Source organism: Pan troglodytes, chromosome 18, assembly GCF_028858775.2.
Source record: "Pan troglodytes isolate AG18354 chromosome 18, NHGRI_mPanTro3-v2.0_pri, whole genome shotgun sequence".
In the NCBI taxonomy this organism is placed as follows: domain Eukaryota; kingdom Metazoa; phylum Chordata; class Mammalia; order Primates; family Hominidae; genus Pan; species Pan troglodytes.
Genome location: NC_072416.2, coordinates 27,682,793 through 27,691,858, shown reverse-complemented (window position 1 = coordinate 27,691,858; position 9,066 = coordinate 27,682,793). Strand labels below are relative to the sequence as shown.

General features: G+C 50.1%; 1 long non-coding RNA gene across 1 annotated transcript; it reads right to left on the bottom strand.

Moving 5' to 3' along the window:
* Window positions 1–1,896: 1,896 nt before the first annotated feature.
* LOC134808746 (uncharacterized) lies at window positions 1,897–3,955 on the bottom strand. Its single transcript, XR_010152316.1, has 2 exons — window positions 3,193–3,955; window positions 1,897–3,060 (listed from the first exon to the last, which is right to left on the bottom strand). It is a non-coding gene; the product is annotated as an uncharacterized LOC134808746 (long non-coding RNA).
* Between the last annotated feature and the right edge of the window lie 5,111 nt (window positions 3,956–9,066).

Below are 9,066 nucleotides of genomic sequence, written 5' to 3'. Positions count from 1 at the left end.
CTCAGGTACACGGGGCCTACTGAAGTCTGTGAGCAAACTTACTTGCCCACAGGGTGGGCAGGATTGCCGAGGGCCAGCCCAATTCCAGGCCATCAGGTGTGCAGACCCCGCTGAAGGACTGCAGAAAACATGGAACTCTGCTGGACTCCGGGCCTCCAAATGAGTACCAGGCAGCAAATGTAAAAAAAAATCTTCAGAAAGGCTGTTACATGCATTTAAAGAAAAGAAAAACAGGCTTAGCAAACCATGGCCACCCCACGCTGAGAAAGTATGGTGAGACCCAATGGATGGAAACTACTGGAAGGCTGATTTAGACTTGATTGAACAGCGTCTTCCGGAGGATTAGCAGTGCCAGAGTAGATACCATTGAACTAGAGTGTGTGAATGGCAAGGAGGTTTCACCTCTGAATCGGGGGAAGACAGAATGTTTTCCCCATTGGAGAAGTCAGCAACCATATTTCCACTATGGAGGAATCCAAGAACGGTCCGGCTTGGATGGCACAATCCACATGGTTCTGCATGACCTGCCACAGCTCCACATCCATGGGGACCAACCAGGGCCTGGGCAGCTGCTGGGCTCTCTTCTGATGCGGACAGTGTCTTGCTCTGTCACCCAGGCTGGAGTGCAGCGGCACAATCATAGCTCACTGCAGCCTCAAACTCCTTCAAGGGATCCTCCCCACTCTGCCTCCCAAAGCATGAGGAATAGAGACATGAGTCATTACTCCCAGCCATTGTAAACATCATCTCCTTTAACACTTCCAATAATTGCAGGACAGACCAGATAATGGTTCTTCCTATCTATTGCTTCAAGTTTCATTCTCATTTTAAGTGATTTAAGGTTGGCTTCTGTGATTCTTTCTTAAAGTAATGTTAAAGGTGTGACTTCAGTTTCATTTAGAGTTCATAAGAACACTAGCCAAGATGACACATTCATCTGGAACCCCAGGGAAGACGGAAGTAAAACCCTCCTTTTTCTCCTAAATATCCCAAAAGGTTGGGTGCCCTAGGTCCAAGGGATCTGCAAGCCTCCTAAAGAAATTTCCATTGTCCCTCCCGGCTGGTGTGAATTGTAATCTGGTATCTATATCCCAGGAACATTTAACAAACATTAAAGAAACACCGTAAAGCTAACAAGCTGTTACCAACTGTGAAGTCATTAGCTAGAGGAATCTTGGATTGTCCAAAAGACTGAAAAAACCCAGGCAGATCCCATCTCTTCCTCATAACTGTTCCACTGGAAATTGTCATTTTTCACAGGAGACTTTTTGTTTTTTTTGGTGACATGGTCTGGCTCTCTGTCACCGAAGCTGGAGTGCAATGGCACCATCATGGCTCACTGCACCCTTGACTTCCCATACTCAGGTGATTGTCCCACCTCAGCCTCCTGAGTAGTTGGGACCACAAGAATGCACCACCACACCTAGCTAACTTTTTCTTCTATTTATGTATTTTCAGATAGGGTCTTACGCTGTTGCCCATGCTGGAGTGCAGTGGTGTGATTATGGCTCACTGCAGCCTCCAACTCCTGGGCTAAATCTATCCTCCTACTTCATCCTCCCGAAGTGCTGGGATTACAGGCATCAGCCACCATACCTTGCCTTAATTTTTAAAAATTCTTTGTAGAGATGGAGGTCTCTCTACATTGCCCAGGCTGGTCTTGAATTCCTGGGCTCATGCAATCGTCCTGACTCAGCCTCCCAAAGTGCTGGGATTACGTGCACGAGCCATCATGCCCTGCCTTAATTTTTAAAAATTATCTGTAGAGACAGGGTCTCCCTCTCTTGCCCAGGTTGACCTTGAACTCCTGGGCTCAAACTATCCTCCTGCCTCAGCCTCCCAAAGTGCTGGGATTGCAGGCATAAGCCACTACACCCAGCCTAACATGAGGCATTCTTTTTATTTTTTTTTTGAGACAGGGTCTCACTCTGTCATACAGGCAGGTGGGTGGTGACAGCGACCATGACCACGGGTCAACCTGGGCCTCAGACATTGGGGAAAGGTGGCCATGTCCAGTTTTCTCAGGAAATTAGGAGGCAGGTCATCCGAGGAGAGAGGGTGTGTCTGGGGTAGGGTGGAGTAGGTTTCAGAAAAGTGAAAGTCTGGCAAAAGCACTCAGGAAAATGGGACAGAAAACGAGCCAAGCGCTGGACGGCAGCGTTCATTCAGCCCAGCTGAGCTTGGAGGCCATGAAATTTTGGCAGCCCCACACTGCACGACTGCAGGGTCTTTCTGGGCCACGCCCCGAATCCCAGGTATGGAAGTGAAGGACCCAAAAAGAGGAACGAATCAGGCTGTTACTCCACAGAACAGGTGAAAGAAAAAAGCCAAGTAGACAGAGCCTTGGAAGTCAAAGAGTCACCCACATGCCTGAGCCAGTCAGAAGAAAGGGGACCAAGCCAGGGCGGGAGGGACTGTGTGGGAAAGAGGAGGCTGAAAGGAGGAGAGACCGCGGGCAGAGGTAGACAAGGGACCAAGGTGAAGACCTTTGAGGTGCTTCTTGAACCACAGTGGCGAATGTCTTTCTGGACAAGAGTGCCAGTGCCCACCGCCATCACAGGACACAGCCCCATCCGCACTCCCGGGACAGCAACATCTCATTGTCCTGAACTCTGCCAATTTCATGAGTGAAAAGTGGAGCCTGGAAGCTTTGCATTTCTTCAATGACTTCGAATTTTTTAAAATGGTCTCACAGATTTCCTGGTCATCGGTATTTCATCTGAAAAGTTTCTTTCTGTGATATCTGCTCATTAGAGCGGAGTTCTTAAAATTATTAGAGAGCGTTATACATTCAGTATATTCACCTCTGTGGTGGTTGCTCTCAGTTTTGTCCAGTTAGTCATTCATCATAAATTTAACTTTGATATCATAATAAAACAGACAAAAGTGTAGTTATTATGTGCTTAAATCTACAGGTGCTTTTTTAAAAAAGTTCTTTTTAGAGACAGGGTTTTGCCCTGTCGCCCAGGCTGGAGTGCAGTAGCGCGATCTTGGCTCACTTCGGCCTCCACCTCTTGGGTTCAAGCCATCCTCCTGCCTCAACCTCCAGAGCAGCTGGGACTACAGGTGAAAATATCACAATTATATGTTAGAGAGAGAGAGAATGAATCATTGTAAAACAATGAAAAGGTGAAGAATTTCTGTTACCTGTGTAAGTAACATCTACATCAACCCTAACCTGAAGTTCCTCACCTCTTCCCTTGCTCTTTTCTTCAATCCAAACACGGTGTTCAACGTTCTTCCCAGTCACCGCCCAAGGCCGCTGTCTTAGCCCTGCCGTCATCACCTCTCTGAGCCTACTGCAGTAGCTTCCTATCTGGGTTCCCTTTCCCTTCCTCCCTGGTCCTGACTCCATCGGCTGCCAGCTGACTTCCCACAGCACCAACTTTTCTCAGCCTTCTGCCTATGAGAGCTCCCCAAATTCTACCACGGGAGCCCTCAAACCATGATCCTCCCCAAAATGTGAACAGCAGCTTTTCGAACCATGGACAGATGGCACAGATGACAACCGAAGCCAATCACCACTGCCTGTCCCTGGAAGTGGACGCTCCGGGTCATGGGTGGCCATGTATCTCGGTCCTGCTATCCTAGGTGGCTGGAGGAATTCTAGCAGTGAGAGTTGAAAACCGCTCGGCGCGCGGCAAGAGAGAATGAAACCCGAGTCTGACCTCGGAAGGGAGCTGCTCCCCGGGCAGTGGACCCCAGGGCTGGCGGGGAGGCGGCCTCGGTCCGCCCAGTTGGTCTCGGGCCGCTGGGCCTCAGCCCCCAAGCCTGGTGCCCGCTGGCCCCGGAGGAGCTGTCCCGCCCCGCCCCCCGTCACTCGCCTTCCGGGGCTTGGTCGGCTAGCTGCTTCACGCGCGCGGGCTGGGGTCCCCAACGGCGGACAAGCGCTGCTCCCACCGCTCCAGCGCCCAGACTGTAGCGGCTCCGCCTCCGCGGTCCGTTGGCCCCGCCCCCACGTCACTTCCGGGGCCCCGCCCACCCCCTTCTGGCCCGCCCAGCACGGCCTCCCCTTGTGGCCTGGAGCCCCAGGCCGAGGGCGCAGAGACCAGAAGGCCGAGCTGGGCGGCGACCCCCGTTCTTGCCCGGTCACTTCCTGCGGCGCCGCCTGCCCGCTGGCAAACTGTGGCTGGGAGACCCTTTAAATAGAACGTATTAGCCAAAACTAGAATAGCAAAATATGTACCATGTTTCAATTTAATGGGATTGCCAGGTGTTTTAAGGGTCCGCCGCAACGGTCCCTCGAGTCCCGGGGTTTTTGTCCCCATCAGATCATTCGTGGTGTGGATCTTCCGGGAGGTTATGGGAAAGGGAGACCAGCAGCCGGCTCCGTGGGCGGCCATACTGCTCCCCCAGGAAGGCCAGGCAAATCTCCCCAGTGCTGGGATCCCCCTAGTACGTTCATTTTGTCTAGGCTCCAGGTGGGGCCATCGAGCCCCTTGCCCACAGGATTGGTCCTTTGGCATGCAGATAAGCAACACCTTCAAGAAAAGCCCATGGGGTCTTTAGGCTGTTAGGAGACCACCAGGGAGCCATTCCTAAATCTTCCCAGGTGATGGTTCCAAAAACCCTGGTGTTTGGGGAAAGGAAAAAGGGTTATCCACAGGACTATGCTGGAACACTTTCCCAAACAGTGTCTGCCTGGCTGTCCCAAGCAGCCGGTGATAGAGCGATGGTCATGAGGCTAGACCAAAGACCACAGAGTCTAGCCTCACTCTAGTGGAACTCAGGCACCCACCCGTTAGGATGTCGTGGTGCTGCTGCCCCCAGGTGGGAGCCTGGGAAACCACCTGGCCAACACGGGCCACACCTGATGGGACCTCACAAGGAGATACAGTCCATTAACGTTCGTCAGGGTGGGAAGAAGTGGCAACACCTACTGAGATAACAAAACTCATTAGCTGAAGGGCAAGCTGGCCAGCAACTGGCAGTGATGTTCTCAACAGTCCTTGCCGCCTTATAAAACCATCTACTTAGGCCGGGCACGGTGGCTCACTCCTGTAATCCCAGCACTTTGGGAGGCTGAAGTGGGCGGCTCACAAGGTCTAGGAGTTCAAGACCAACCTGGCCAGTATGGTGAAACCCCGTCTCTACTAAAAATACAAAAATTAGCCTGGTGTGGTGGTGGGCGCCTGTAGTCCTAGCTACTTGGGAGGCTGGAGCAGGAGAATCACTTGAACCCGGGAGGAGGAGGTTGCAGTGAGCTGAGATTGCGCCACTGCACTCCAGCCTGGGAGACAGAGCAAGACTCCGTCTCTAAATAAATAAACAAACAAAACCAGCTACTTAGTAAAGGAGCAGCTAGTTAAAGCTAACCAGGGGTCCTCAATCAAGGATGGGCCATACTGTTTGTGATGCCAATCGTTTTATTCACACTCTTTACTCCATTGATGAAAGAGGGATTCCTTCCCCCCACGCTCCTGCCCCCGCCCCTGTCCCCACCCCCAGAGATATGGGGATGGCCGAACACACAACACTTGATGCAGGACAGATGCAATCAACAGCAGCTGACTGGTCACAGATACTCCAGTCCAGGGGAGAAGGACCCTGCACACTATGCAGGGCAATGTGGAGGCTACACTCCGGAACACAGTAACAAGGAGGGGCTGCTGGAGGCAGGCTTTGTAGTAACAAAAGTGCAGAGTGAGCCCTGGTTCCCACGGGAGGGTGTGACTGGCTTGTCTGAATAATTTGTCCTTGAGCTGGCAGGGAACTGAAGCCTACTGTTTGGGGATAAGCAGGCTCTGTGTCTGATCCCTAAAATAAGGAGAGTGTTTAGCCAGAGAATTTCATCTGCGGAAGCAGACAGGGAGCGAGGCTTAGAGTTCAGCCATTTGAGGCCCTCTTGATTTAAATGGATGTAAAGACAGAATTTGATATGAATCCTAATTTCAGGCCTTACACCACAATACACTATTAAAAAGTAAGTTTTCCGAGAACTAGTCATTGAGTTCAGTGTCACAAGATTTTAAATAAACATTCTAAACTCAACTGTGGCATAGTGGTTCACGCCTGTAATCCCAGCACTTTGGGAGGCCAAGATGGGAGGATTGCTTGAGCCAGGGGTTCGAGACAAGCCTAGGTAAGATGGTAAGGCCCTATCTCTACAAAAAAATACATAAATTAGCCAGGCATGGTGATGAGAGCCTGTGGTCCCAGTTCCATGGGAGGCTGAGGTGGGAGGACCACTTGAGGCTAGGAGGTCAAGGCTGCACTGAGCAGTATTCACGCTGCTGGGCTCCAGCCTGGGTGACAGAGTGAGACCTCATCTCAAAAAATAAATAAAGAAGATAATTTCACCTATTGCTTAACACAGAAAATGGGAGCCCTCAGAATGAGACTCCCTTAACTTCCCCCAAGAAACTTAACCATCCTTTTTTACTGTTACAGTTGTGAATGTCCTCCAGTAAAGACCACATGAAACACTTTGTAGTTAAGCAAGTTTGGTTTATTACTTGTTGCAAGGAGGGAAGACTCACACCATGAGGAGCATATCAGTAAGAGGATGTTAGACCTTTAGGATCTGGGCTTTGGCTGGGTGATTTGGGGGAGGGTCCAGGGGTTTGCTCTGGATCGAGTGCTGATAGGAGGCAGGAAAATTCTATCATCCGGTAGCTGTATCTTTTCTAGAAAGAGGTTTGGCTGGAGTAGGGCTAAAGCTACAATGTGTAAAGAAGCCACAGTCACTCCTATCAGCTGGGAGAAGGGAATGTCTGGTATTCTGTGGGTGGCACAGTGACCTTGCTTTTGTCCTTACACAGAATGATGACGTGGTCTCGTGTCATCTCCTATCATCACCACTGCAGAGTGTCCTTGTGTGAGTGGTCTGCATGATTGTTTATGTCCAACAGGAGAACAACATGGCCTTGTTGTGGGCACCAGCCAGCTTCCAAAAACATATGGCCTGGCTCACAGCACCAGGCAAGCTCCTAGAAGTCAGTTTTGCTTTTCTGTTTTTCACAGTGGAGGAGGTGAGCCTTAAAGAGATCGATAAGGGTTTGCCCGGCAGAAGACAACAGCGTGAGCAGAGGCATGGAGTCTGCAGTAGAACTGCATGTTAGGTGAACCTGATATAGGGTCAGGAGGGGTAGCAGGAGAGATTTCTGGACAGGCTTTCACACAGTGAATCGTGGAAGCTCCCCCAAATCACCCAGCCAAAGCCCAAATTATAAAGATCTAACATCCTCTTACTGATATGTTCCTCATGGTGTGAGTCTTCCCTCCTTGCAACAAGTAATAAACCAAACTTGCTTGACTACAGAGTGTTTCTGGTGGTCGTTACTGGAAGACATTCACAACTGTAACAGTAAAAAAGGATGGTTAAGTTTCTTGGGGGAAGTTAAGGGAGTCTCATTCTGAGGGCTCCCATTTTCTATGTTAAGCAATAGGTGAAATTATCTTCTTTATTTATTTTTTGAGTACAAGTTTTATCCTGAGGGATTTTAAGTGAGGAACTGACATGACCTGGGTTTGCATTTCAGAAAAATCCCCAGCAGCTGCGTGGGAGAAGGCTTGGTGACAAAGGGGAAGCCTCCTTTTCTTTCCCACACCCACAGCCCCTGCACCTGCTGTCCTCGCTCATCCGATCTATTGCAACACATCCTTATTCTACCTTTGGCCAGGGTGATTTTTCAGAATCACAGATCTTTTCCTGTAACTTCCTTAAAACCTTTTGATTCCCAATCAATTACCAGTGAAAAATCTGCACTTCATTGCCTGACATACAAACCGTACCTTTCATCATCTGTTCCCTCTAGCCTGACACCTGGCTTTGCATTAGTTAATTCTTGCACTGCTAAAAAGAAATACCTGAGACTGGGTAATTTATAAAGAAGAAATGTGTGTGTGGTTTGTTTTTTGTTTTGTTTTGTTGTTATTGTTGTTTTTGAGACAGAGTTTCGCTCTTGTTGCCCAGGCTGGAGTGGAATGGTGCAATCTCAGCTCACTGCAACCTCCGCTTCCCAGGTTCAAGCGATTATCCTGCCTCAGCCTCCCAAGTAGCTGGGATTACAGGTGCCCGCCACCACACTCAGCTAATTTTTTGTATTTTTAGTAGAGACAGGGTTTCACCATGTTGGCCAGGCTGGTCTCGAACTCCTGACCCTAGGTGATCCACCCCCACCCCCCCAACCCCCGGCCTCCCAAAGTGCTGGAATTACAGGCATGAGCCACCATGCCCAGCCAAGAAGAAATGTTTAAATGGCTCACAGTTCTGTTGGCTGTACAGGAATTATAGCAGCTTCTGCTTCTGGTGAGGCTTCTAATCACGACGGATGGCAAAGGGTGAGCAAGGCATCTCACATGGTGGGAGCAGGAGCCACAGAAAGTAAGGGGTATGGTGCTGCACACTTTTAAACAACCAGAACTCCTGAGAACTCACTATCAGAACAGCACCAAGAGGATGGTCCTAAACCATTCATGAGAAATCCACCCCCATGATCCAACCACTTTCTACCAGGCCCCACCTCCAACAGTGGGGACTACAGGCTGGGCGTGGTGGCTCATGCCTGTAATCCCAGCACTTTGGGAGGCCGAGGCAAGTGGATCACCTGAGGTCAGGAATTTGAGACCAGCCCAGCCAACATGGTGAAACCCCATCTCTACAAACAATACAAAAAATAGCCAGGCATGGTGGCGGGTGCCTGTAATCCCAGCTACTCGGGAGGCTGAGACAGGAGAATCGCTTGAACCCAGGAGACGGAGGTTGTGGTGAGCCAAGATCGGGCCACTGCACTCCAGCCTGGGTGACAGGGTGAGAAACTCCATCTCAGAAAAGAAAGAGAAAAAAAAAACAGTGGGGACTACATTTCAACATGAGATTTGGTGAGGACCCAGATCCAAACTGTATCAGGCTGCCAGCTGGCATCTCCACTTGGGGGTCTCAGTACTATCTCAGATTCACTATTTCCAAAGCTGTGTTCAAGATCACCTCCCCAATCTCCTCCCTGCTGTCTCCACCTCCCAACTTAGCAAATAGTGCCATGGCTCCTTCAGTTCAAAAGTAAAAAAGGTAGGCATCATCTTGGAACTACCCTTTTTCTTTCCCCTTATGCAATCAGTCCCCCA